Consider the following 12836-nt stretch of genomic DNA (forward strand, 5'->3'; position numbering starts at 1 on the left):
CGGACTGCAGACAATAAAGTTCGCTGATTCTGTTCTAAACTTGTTGGATTTCAGCATTCTCATATGTATCCTTGGAAGGAAATGAACGTACGCCGTCGCATCGACCTCCGCTGCGCGTCGGTCTATACTCCCGCTGTACTGTCGTGCATACTTTGAGGTATCCTCGTAAAACCTCATATTCTTTAAATATGTTGGTGGCATAATAATCCTTCAACAATTCAACTCTATACCTAAACCTTTCTCGTTTGTCATAAAAGATAAAGGGTTAGCACTCAAGAGTCAACAGATTTGACTTCAATCAGATGATATGTTGATGCAAATCTTACTCTTTCGTATTGCTTTATAATAAAACCGCTTCCAATTTTTTTTTTAAATGAAAAACCCAAATTATTTTCTATAAAAGTTAATTCACTTATTGGCATAGTAAATGTGTTCAGAGCACTCCTAAGATATAACCGCTTGGTTTATGTATTGTTGTAAGTTATCTGACATTCAAGTCATTGAACACGTTTCTGTTTCCATGGTATCGAGATTAAGATCTCAACATACAATTTGGAATCTATTTTCAAAAGATATTCCATGAAAATCCATCCATAATTTTTTGAATACAAATGCATATTCAGAACTTGCTGTCTTTATTACATATTACATATTTTTCAAAATCTAATCGGTCGGCTTTTGTATCAAAATCAATCCTTACCGAACGATTCTTGATAATCCGCAGAACACTTTTTGAGTTATAAATAATAAATCATTTTTGCAATTGTTGAACTAACATATCTAAAAATAAACTGACGAGTCGATTCCGGTTTCATGGGTAACATGAAAATTTCACAATAAATTACCCATACTATTTTGAGGTGACAGTGACAATTGATTGGCGAAATTATTGTTTTCATGAAAACCAGATCTACATCCGTACTAAATGCTAGCGTATTTGTCATGATAATCCATCCTAGATTGTTATAGTTTTATAAAAACCGGACCTACATCTCTACCAAAAAGACACTTAATAGCCAATTGTTTTGTCAATGAAAACCTGTGAGAATCTAGCTACAACGTTTGAGTTATCCTGCTTACAGGAAAACAAATGCCGGCAAAAATAGAAACGTAATAATAAAAATAATAATTACTTTTTCAAGTAATAATTAGGCATTCTCCCTCATGCCTACCCCATGTCGTGTCAGTATATATAAAACAGTATAGTTCAGCAGCTTTATCTAAGAAATAACCACGTTGTTTAAAACCAGTCGCTGAATCTTGAATACAAATAATTACAGACTGTGTGCATCTCATTTCACGACGGTTATGCTTTTGCCGCCAATAGTTTGTATCTTTGCTAATGCCACTAATAATGTAAATGATGTTTAAAAATTGAGCTTAGTTATGAGGATTCGTTTTATGATTTGTACAACACATACTTAAATCTGTGCAGGTTAAAACCTAGTTGCATGGCCCATCGTTGACATATGAGTGCATTCTAAATTCTGATTTCAAAAATATTTCCGGGCTAGATTATATAATCCAATGATACGGATCGTTTTGTAGTTTATATTTCATATAATGTGGGGTAGACTTGTTTGATTTCAATTCTGTAATGTTCCATTTGTTCTTTGACAAAATATTCTTAAAATGATCCATACATGACATTGATTTGAGTTACTGTTAGCTATAACCACTCTCTGAAGGTATTTTTTTAAATATTTTTCACATTATTGAGTAACCCTGTCTTGTGACATCTTTGTCAATGCGGCTTGGTAAGACGTAATATTATAATTATGAAAAAATTCTCATATTGTGGTCAATTAGATATTCTAGTAAAAACTACTATGTCATTGTTCAATGCAGTGTTACCCGTTGATAATTGCACACTTTTTAGTGATATAAATGAAATATTTTATAAATTACGAGCATATACACGCCGACACGTAATTGATACTCACAAGTACAATCTCGGAAATTACAAATATTTGACATACACTTAAAACACACACAGTGATTTTCCACCATTCAGAATGCTCCAATGCGATACTTTATTTATCCTGTTTTCGAGTCTGAATGGTCTAGAAATGTTATACGACCATTGTCTTCTTATAAGTTGGAGGTGACTTTTGTGCAGATCACGTTACAGTTTGTTTTGTGCTCAGAAGAATGCCCAAAAGTTTGGCGAACTCAAACAATGGTTGATCTAACAAACACGCTGTTCGTTAATTGATCTATCTGATCCTCTGTGGATCAGTGGATTTTGAACCCCTTCATCATATGATTTCTCGCGTTAGAAAATAAATAAGTTAATTACTATGCGAACAAACAAATGTAACAAATGCTCGAGGAAGTTTTAAAGCATATTCCACACAGCCTCATTTCCGTCACAAACTTTGCACAATGTAGTTTACATTCATCACTGTATGGGCGCCATTTGTGCATTTATAAGCAAATTATTTGTAATAATTACACGATTATTCTTATAAGTAATACAGTTTCTTTTATTATATACAATTAAGGGTTACTTAGTATGTTATTCCAATAATGTGTACATTTTATTATATTTTTTGTATTACAATAACAATTTCTATATATATCATATATTGAAAGCAATATTTTATATAAATAAATAATGATCTATCCGTTAATATACAAATAAGTTCACTAATTCCTTTCTTTATATACAAAGAATTCGAACTACAATTGTATTATGTTCAAAAAATAAAGAATAGTGTAATTGCTTCATATAATTCGCTTCTTACAATAAGGCACAAACGGCACTTCGTATCACTTCCTAACGTTCGAGCATTTCCTTTAAATATATTTAGATAGTTCTAGACAACAGTGTCCTACAGTAATGTCTATTCTGGGATATAAAGTCCTCCTCCTGATGGAATATTTCGACCTCTGTCTCAACCTTTTAACTCGAGTCGGACTTTACATCTCAAAAGAGTCCTTGCAGAACGGCATATAAATCTAGTAGCGACTCGGTTAAGATTGCCCCCAGGAACTGATCTGTTCATCAGAAGTAACATCGACCTTAGAGGAAAATAATTACAGTAAGTGAACATACTTTTAACGTCTGAAATTCTATCTCCCTAATGTGCCACAATGATTTTACTGACAAACAAGCTTGAAATGGCATGTTTAATAGGCAAGGTTTCCAAACAAAATCCAACGCAACACTGTGTACTGTTACATTTTAATTCATCTCAGAATGCAGTCTAATATTTAAATGTGATTAAAATTTATCATTTTTAATTCACAAAATACAGCAACGATTTGCGTATATCTTGACGTCATTTGTTGTTTATTTGCTATGATGAGTTTAGCACAACACGTACACTTTCATTGTGACCGTATTCTACTGTTACATGAGCCTAAAGGATAGTATATTCCTTTATTTACGTCAGCTTGAAATGTCAGTGTAACAGTGTTAAACATACCGTATCCGTGTCAAACGTACATGCACATAATATAAATCACGATATTTCCTAGTACCAATATTCATTGCTTTCCTAGTCATCAACAACATGATCCTTTAACAACGCCATAGGTTTATTTGATTTGTATATGTATACAATAGCCAGATGCATTTATTTAATTTATAGCTACAGTAACCATGATTGAATGGATAACTCTCTTGAATAACATCTTCGCCACCCAAGGACCATTTATTCTGCCGAAACCTAAACATTAATCCTCGGTAGATTTCACCACGATTTACTGAATATCGCACGCCTTCAAACGATTATAAGATTCACTTTGGCTCATTTGCATCACCCAATCAGAACTCGCAATAGAAATGTCACATTACTTGGTAAAATTCAGATCAAATTAAAATGGTTCAATATACAAATGAACGTCAAAAAGCACTTAGTGCTGTCTCTGCGGGAAATGATGTATTAGTTTCTAGGTACTGTGTTGCAACGAAGAGCGGATCGGACATATCGGCATGTTATCAGTTTCGATTATCGGTTTCGGTGGCTCCAGCTCCTTGACGCACCCAATCAAATGCAGTGAAATACAGCTTTTTCTAACACGATCACGCACGGGATCGTGGGCCGGATTTGAATGACCGACCGGCTTTAGCAAAACCAGACGATGATTGAATAACGACGTCTGTTAGGAGTTCAAAGGGTCCTTGCGTTCAAAGGGTCCCATGTCCCAATGAACAGAAGCTTAGGAGGTACTGCATAGGTACTGTCTGATAGCATATTTAATTCATGTTACTGCCTGCTCACCACAAATGCAGGCGTTTTACACATAAACTTCACTTTCTGAGGTTGTCTAAAAGGAAGATAAATGAAATTTGAAGACATATGAAAAGAAATATGAATACTTATACAAAATCAGTTAATGTTAACTATGTAAATTAGACAATTTCCATATTCATTCTTTAGTAAATTGGGATTATCTCATGAAAACTCAACTACGGCAACCGAGGTGGCTCACAACATGGCATTTTATAAAACTATTTTTACAATTCATTTTTATTTATAATTCCCTTTTAATAACCATTTTCGATTCTGAAATCGGTTTTTGTTTCTAATATCTGTTTTCATTTAAAAAGAACAATTGTTTAAATCCGTTTTTATTTTCAAAATCCATTTTTGATTTAAAAATCCATTTTCCTTTTTTAAAATCCATTTTCGTTTTCAAAATCCATTTTCATTTTTAAAATCCTTTTTCATTTTCAAAATTCATTTTTGATTTAAAAATCCATTTTCTTTTTTTTAAATCCTTTTTCATTTTCAAAATTCATTTTTGATTTAAAAATCCATTTTCCTTTTTTAAAATCCTTTTTCATTTTCAAAATTCATTTCTGATTTAAAAATCAATTTTCTTTTTTTAAATCTATTTTCGTTTTCAAAATCCATTTTTCATTTTTAAAATCCATTTTTGTTTTTAAAATTCATATTTGATTTCAAAATCTATTTTTGTTTTTAAAACCCATTTTTGTTTTCAAAATCCATTTTCATTTTTAAAATCCATTTTCTTTTTTAAAATCCATTTTCATTTTTAAAATCTATCGTTTTTTAAATACGTTTTTGTTTTTCCTAATCCGTTTTTATTTTTAAAATCCATTCTCATGTTTTTGTTGACATTTGAAGTATAGGTATATAAGTATTTTTCATGTTGAAGCAAATTTTCCATCAGAATTTACATAAAAATCACTGTTGTTCCCCACCTATCGCTTTAACTTTAACTGTTTTTAATTGTTTTTACTAAGATTCTCATTTCGATTCGATTTGTGTTTTGTATACCATTTCAACTTGACCTGATTTTTTTTTATTTCCACCAGTGACGTTTCCATGGTAAGGCTTTTTTACGTAAGTTATTCTTCAGACTATAACTTTAGCCGTGGTTCCGTGGCGATTTTAGTTCATAAAGGGTTTTTGGCTTCATCGGTTGGCTTACATTTTGACGTCAAATGCATTTGTGGTCAGGCTTGTCCGCCGACGACGTTGCCTTGTTTTCCGACAATACCCTACCGGTACAAAACGCAGCAAAACCACGGCTATAACTTATTCTAATCAACTTTGGAGCTCTCGTTTTATCAGCTGTAACGTTGATACTCAGATTATAACAAGTTACAGCTGTGGGTCTGCTGTGTTATCGTACCGGATAAGGTACTGTCGGTATACAAGGCAGCGCCATCGGTGTATGTACAGGCATACGACACCACAGCGTAAGCCGACAGATGAAGATAAGAACCCCCTATGGAACCACGGCCAAATAGGGTATAGTCTGAAGAAGAAGAACTTACGTAAATAAGCTTTACCATGGAATCGTTACCGGTGGAAAAAAAAATCCGGAATCCGAGTTACAATTCCTAGTCACGTCATATGGGGTTAGAGGGCGAGGTCACAGGTCAAAAAGTGAAAATGAAAATGGTTTTGAAAATGAAAATGGAATTTGAAAACGAAAATGGATTTTAAAAATGAAAATGAATTTTAAAAACGAAAATGGAATTTTGAAAATGAAAATGGAATTTGAAAACGAAAATGCATTTTGAAAATGAAAATGGATTTAAACAATTGGATTTTAAAATAAAAACAGAACCCAGAAACGAAAGTGGGTTTTAAAAATTGATTCCAGGACCGAAAATGGTGTTTAAAAAAGGATTAACAAGTACAAATTTGTTTTCAAAATGTAAATGAATTGTAAAAATGGTTTTATAAAATGCCATGTTGTGAGCCACCTCGGTTGCCGTACTCAACGGATTTGAACCAAATTTGATACGGGTGCTCATTGATGTTATTTGCAGGCATTATTACTATTGGGTAATTTACATATGCAAATTAGCATATTTGCATTTTTTCACTAAGTTTGGATTCATTCATCAACACTGAACAGATTTGAACTAAATTTGGTAGGGATATACATTGGCATCATTTCTATAGCCCCTACATTTAGAGATAATTTGCATATGTAAATTGCCTCATTTGCACATTACTAAATATGGATTATCTCAGCAACTCGACAGATTTGGACGAAATATGATAGGCATATACATTGATGCAGTCTGCATCCATACTACTAGTAGTAATTATCTGAATATGCAAATTAGAATACTAATGATTGTTTAATTTCATGAAAAATGGTGAATTATAAATGTTTCACCTATGTTCTAGAGATAAACTATGCGTGAAAAACATATCTGAATATTTTATTTTAAGTATATCAATGAGCTAACTAGAACAATTTTGAGTTTTGACATATTTGGTACAACTGTAATTTTTTGAGCTTCAGTACAAGATTTTTATTTCTGGTCTCAATACCCTTTCTAAGATTTGTTAAACGTTCGATATTACGAGGTTTTAGAACGCCAAAAAAATGATGCTTTTTAACTTCGTTGAAAAATAAGAATTTCAATGTAAACTTATTTATGACTAATATTAGTAGACAGTTATTGAAATCTTCTATTACCTAACTGTAAGATATTACCAGTATACTTTTGAATGTAAATAGGATACTTTTGAACTTCCATTTATTTCTAATTAATATTAGTAGACATTTATTGAAATCTTCTAATACATAACATTACGATATTACTAGTATACTTTTGAATGTAAATAGGATACTAATGAACTTTCATTTATTTCTAATTAATATTAGTAGACATTTATTGAAATATTCTAATACATAACATTACGATATTACTAGGATACTTTTGAACGTAAATAGGATACTTTTGAACTTCCATTTATTTCTAATTAATATTAGTAGACATTTATTGAAATCTTCTAATACATAACATTACGATATTACGAGTATACTTTTGAACGTAAATAGGATACTTTTGAACTTCCATTTATTTCTAATTAATATTAGTAGACATTTATTGAAATCTTCTATTACACAACTGTAAGATATTACGAGTATACTTTTGAATGCAAATAGGATACTTTTGAACTTCCATTTTTTCTAATTAATATTAGTAGACATTTATTGAAATCTTCTATTACACAACTGTAAGATATTACGAGTATACTTTTGAATGCAAATAGGATACTTTTGAACTTCCATTTATTTCTAATTAATATTAGTAGTCATTTATTGAAATCTTCTAATACATAACATTACGATATTACGAGTACACTTTTGAACGTAAACAGGATACTTTTGAACTTCCATTTATTTCTAATTAATATTAGTAGACATTTATTGAAATCTTCTATTACACAACTGTAAGATATTACGAGTATACTTTTGAATGTAAATAGGATACTTTTGAACTTCCATCTATTTATAATTAATATTAGACATTTATTGAAATCTTCTATTACATAACATTACGATATTACGAGTATACTTTTGAACGTAAATAGGATACTTTTGAACTTCCATTTATTTATAATTAATATTAGTAGACATTTATTGAAATCTTCTATTACACAACTGTAAGATATTACGAGTGTACTTTTGAATGTAAATAGGATACTTTTGAGCTTCCATTTATTTATATTTAATATTAGTAAACATTTATTGAAATCTTCTATTACACAACTGTAAGATATTACCAGTATACTTTTGAATGTAAATAGGATACTTTTGAACGTAAATAGGATACTTTTGAACTTCCATTTATTTATAATTAATATTAGTAGATATTTATTGAAACGTAAATAGGATACTTTTGAACTTACATTTATTTCTAATTAATATTAGTAGACATTTATTGAAATCTTCTATTACACAACTGTAAGATATTACCAGTATGCTTTTGAATGTAAATAGGATACTTTTGAACGTAAATAGGATACTTTTGAACTTCCATTTATTTATAATTAATATTAGTAGATATTTATTGAAATCTTCTATTACACAACTGTAAGATATTACGAGTGTACTTTTGAATGTAAATAGGATAAAAATTAAGTCGTCATAAAAGTCACAGTAAATAAACAAACAAAAGTAATAAATTAAATAAATGAGATCAACCAGTAAATAGTATAATCAATCATCACAATGAATGAATGATATTAAAATTATTTAATAAGAGTATTCAAATTGGCATACTTTTAAAATGAATATGCTCTATGTACATAGATAAATATCACTCACTGAGAAGCATTTTCTTCAGCTCTTGTTTGAAAATGCTTCTACTGCCCATGCTTTTTAGGGTTGGGGGCAGAGTTCAGATGTTTAATAGTGGCGTATTGAAAATTATGCTGTGTAATGGTTAAACACATGTAAGGGACAGTGAAGTTACCAGTAGCACCAGATGTGGTTGGATAGGGATGTGAATGTGCTGGGGGGAAATAATCGCTGACACTATGGACAAATCGATTTGTTTTGAGGTCAAAATTTGTAATTGTAATTTGTTATTTATTCATTTAAAACAGTACATTCATAAATGGTTTTTCATGCACAGCATATAGATATAAAATTTAACATACAATTGAACAATCCACTGCAAAAATGACGAGAACACAATAAAGAAATGCATAAATAGGGTATAAAATAAAATGACTACGAAATAATATGATAACATTACAATTAAAAACAAGTCATTGAAAATGAAACAGTCCCCGTTAAATTTTTGAGTTCCAAGTGGAGTATACAACAGATTGTTTATTTACATCAAAACACGTGTTTTGTGTAGTAGTAATATGGCCAAAAATAAAAACAGTTGTTATTCGGCCATCTTTGATCTGATCATGAAACACACTTGATATGTATGATGTATGCCAAATACGAATAAAAATGGTACATAAATTGTGGAAATATAGTAGTAAGGCCAAAAAGTCAGATGGCTGTCAATCGGCCATCCTTTACCAGATTTTGAAAACAAATTGTCAATGACATGCATCCTAACATGTATAAAGTACATGTACATGTATGTGCAAAATTTGAATGAAAACTGACAGAGCACGTCCAAGATACCGCATAAAAAAAAGATGCCTGCCAGTCGACAATCTTTGATCCAATTGCGAAATAAATCGTCATGGACATGTATTCTAATATGTATAATCTATGTACCAAGTTTGAATGACAACTGACAAAGCATGTTCAAAATACAACATTTTCAGAAAACAAGATGGCTGCCAGTCAGCCATTTTGAATCGAATCACGAAACCACGGCATGTGCATATGCCCCACATAAGGTACTAGGCACATGCAAAGAATGAACGGGATCAGTCCACAGGATTCTGAAATATGACTCTGGACAGAGGGACACACGGACGGACAGACGGACGGACACACAGACGGATGGATGGACGAACAGACTCAGGAACTCACGGACGGCCAGGGACATGTATCCAAACATGTATGATCTATGTACTAAATTTGAATGAAAACTGACAATGCATGTCTAAAATACAACATTTAAAAAAAAAAGATGGCTGCCAGTTGGCCATCTTTGATTCAATTGTGAAATAAATCGTCATGGACATGTATTCTAACATGTATAATCTATGTACCAAGTTTGAATGAAAACTGACAAAGCATGTTCAAAATACAACATTTTCAAAAAACAAGATGGCTGCCAGTCGGCCATTTTGAATCGAATCGCTAAACCACTGCATGTGCATATGTCCCACATAAAGTACTAGGCACATACAAAGAATGAATGGAATCGGTCCAAGGGATTCTGAGATATGACTCTGGATGGGGGACTAAAAACATAGTCCGAAAAAAAATGATAAAATGCATAAATGGGGTAAAATATGAATTTACAACAAAGTGGTAAGATAAAATTATACAATATTGCTAGCAGCTGTATTAATAAGTGAGAATTCAAAAATATAATTTTTCAACATATATGATTGTGGTTTTTAACAAGAAGTCGAAAATATCACTTTTTACCGAAAATGGCAAAAATATTCCCCAAAATTAGAAAATTGAAGATATCAATACAAAATGAACAAATCTGAGAGAGATCTACCCAAAGTACATATACACCAAGTATAAAAGCATTCAGGCTTGTAGTTTTCAAGAAGAAGTAGAAAAAGTAAAACATTGACAAGGACGACGGACGGACGAAGACGGACAATCACTTATATGATAAGCTCCGCTCGACAAAGTCGACAGCGATGCTAAAAATCATCCCCCCTTTTCATACAGACTGCTCAAAATTTAAATCCCTTTCTGACCGCACATGTATGTGTTGCATCCGGTTCGTTATACATGTACAGTTTCCAAATAAATAAAACGCTATTTACTGGTAATGGTGATTTTGTGTGTTAAGTTCAATAAATCACTTTGTTCAAATGTCTTCATATGTAAATAAAACAAAAAAACCATCAGAGATGGTTGATTCCCAAACTGTTCATGGAAAATTGGAATCATTCAGTTACAACTTTGGGTACCTTACACTGCTATTACAGTGACTATAAGGCAGTGTATGCTATTTTTGAATCTGGTTGATTACACTGAACAAATCTGTATGTAGTTGCTAGAAATTTTTGAACTCTTTGTTCTTGCAATTAAAGTTAAATACTGAAAAGCTTTAGTGTGAATGGAGAGAATTTGTAAATTGAGAGCAACAGTTTTAAAAATAAGCGTGACAGTCAAAAGTCAGCATAGAAATGCCAGACACAATTTGGTCTATAAGCATTAATATATGCAAACGTATGCAAATTAGCACACACACAATATGTTGTTAGAACCGGAACCATAAGTACACTAACCATACCAAGTTTGGAGAAGATCAACATAGAAACACCAGATACGATTTCGTCCACAAACATTAATATATGCAAATAATATTCAGATATGCAAATTAGCACACACAATATATATTGTCACCACCGGATCAATAATTACATTAATCATGCTAAGTTTGAAGAATATCAGCCATGCCAGAGATATGACTTCATCCATAAGGATTACAATTTACAAATATGCAAATTAGCACACACACTATATGATGTCAGCACCGGACCCATAAGTACACTAATCATACCCAGTTTGGAGAAGATTGGCATAGAAATGGCAGAGATATGACTGTTCGTACACTTGTAACCACTATGCAAACATTGTGAAAAGGGATTGTCAATGGAGTTCCAACCAATCATGCAGATAAATCAGTAACGGAAACACAGACGTGCAGATTTGCCGGTTAGAACCTTCGATAAAAGTGGTCAGGTCAATCATGAAATGTACATGATTGTTTAGACAAAACTCAATCAGATCAAAGGCCGCGCCTTTGTTTCGCGGGCAGTTGGGAGATACCACTTTTATGACAGGCATGGAGATGCACAACATGTGAGAGTTGTTTAACTTAAATACAACATTTTCTGTTTTGTATACTATGCTGTTGTAAATATGTGTTACATAATAGTGTACAGTAGTGTACGCCTGTGTTTCCTTTGCTGTATTTTTTCTCAATTTCTCTAAAAAATGTTTTTTAAGTTCACTCAAAAACACTACTTCAAAATAGTATAAGTTATAATAATATGATCATACAAAATCTTGGATAAAAGAATAAAGTGTGTAGTTTGTGTTTTTTCCCAAATTAAATTTATCATATAAAATTTACAAACAGGTTCTCATTCTTTTTAAAACAGAATAAAATAATAAATTCATAGTAAACATATTTTTTCTTTAGATCTTGACCAAATGCAGACAGAAAATGTTACATCAACAACACAAAACATATGATAATGTTCAGTATATACTTTTATGGGGTACAAATTAAATAATTTTGAATAGGGTCACAGTGACCTTTAAATTATGATAAGACTTGTTAGTAACTCAAAGTTTGTAACTCAAACATATTTGCCCTCCTTTGGGTAGGGGTATTTCTGTGTATCAATTTATCTCGACAAGTTAATAATGCGTATCATTGTACATTCGATCAATTGGAGGCACACATGGAATGACTTGATGGGGCTTGCGTTGCCAGTCTGCTTCTAATTTTCGTGTTCGAAGCTGTACGACGCACAGGCATATTTTCAAAAATCAGATTTCTCAAAACACATTACCAAAATTACAAAAACACTGGAGACATGCAGACTGTCTATCAAGACACGGATGTTTTTTTACCTCCATGATCGAGATAAGTGGCGACCGACTAAACTGCGACGAGCTGTTTGTCGGCCTGAGTCACTCACTTCACTGAACGTACCCAATATTTTCGAATAGTACGGGCATATTTTAGAAGCAACATGAACAATTTATATGCTAGCTATGATTGCTGATTACATTGTATCTCCCAATTCATAGCACCCGGACTGCAGCTCACATCATCACATCACTGCACAAGTAAAGAGCACTCTGTCTCTGGCACTGGAACCAGCGTCAACTGTCCACGAAGCGATTACAATCATGAAACACCCACCTCCCATTATTTAGTATTTGTACATGTTTGTTAACAAATTGAATGCAATAACTACCCA

The sequence above is a fragment of the Saccoglossus kowalevskii genome, chromosome 8 (genome assembly GCF_978046115.1).
Source record: "Saccoglossus kowalevskii chromosome 8, keSacKowa6.1, whole genome shotgun sequence".
In the NCBI taxonomy this organism is placed as follows: Eukaryota; Metazoa; Hemichordata; class Enteropneusta; family Harrimaniidae; genus Saccoglossus; species Saccoglossus kowalevskii.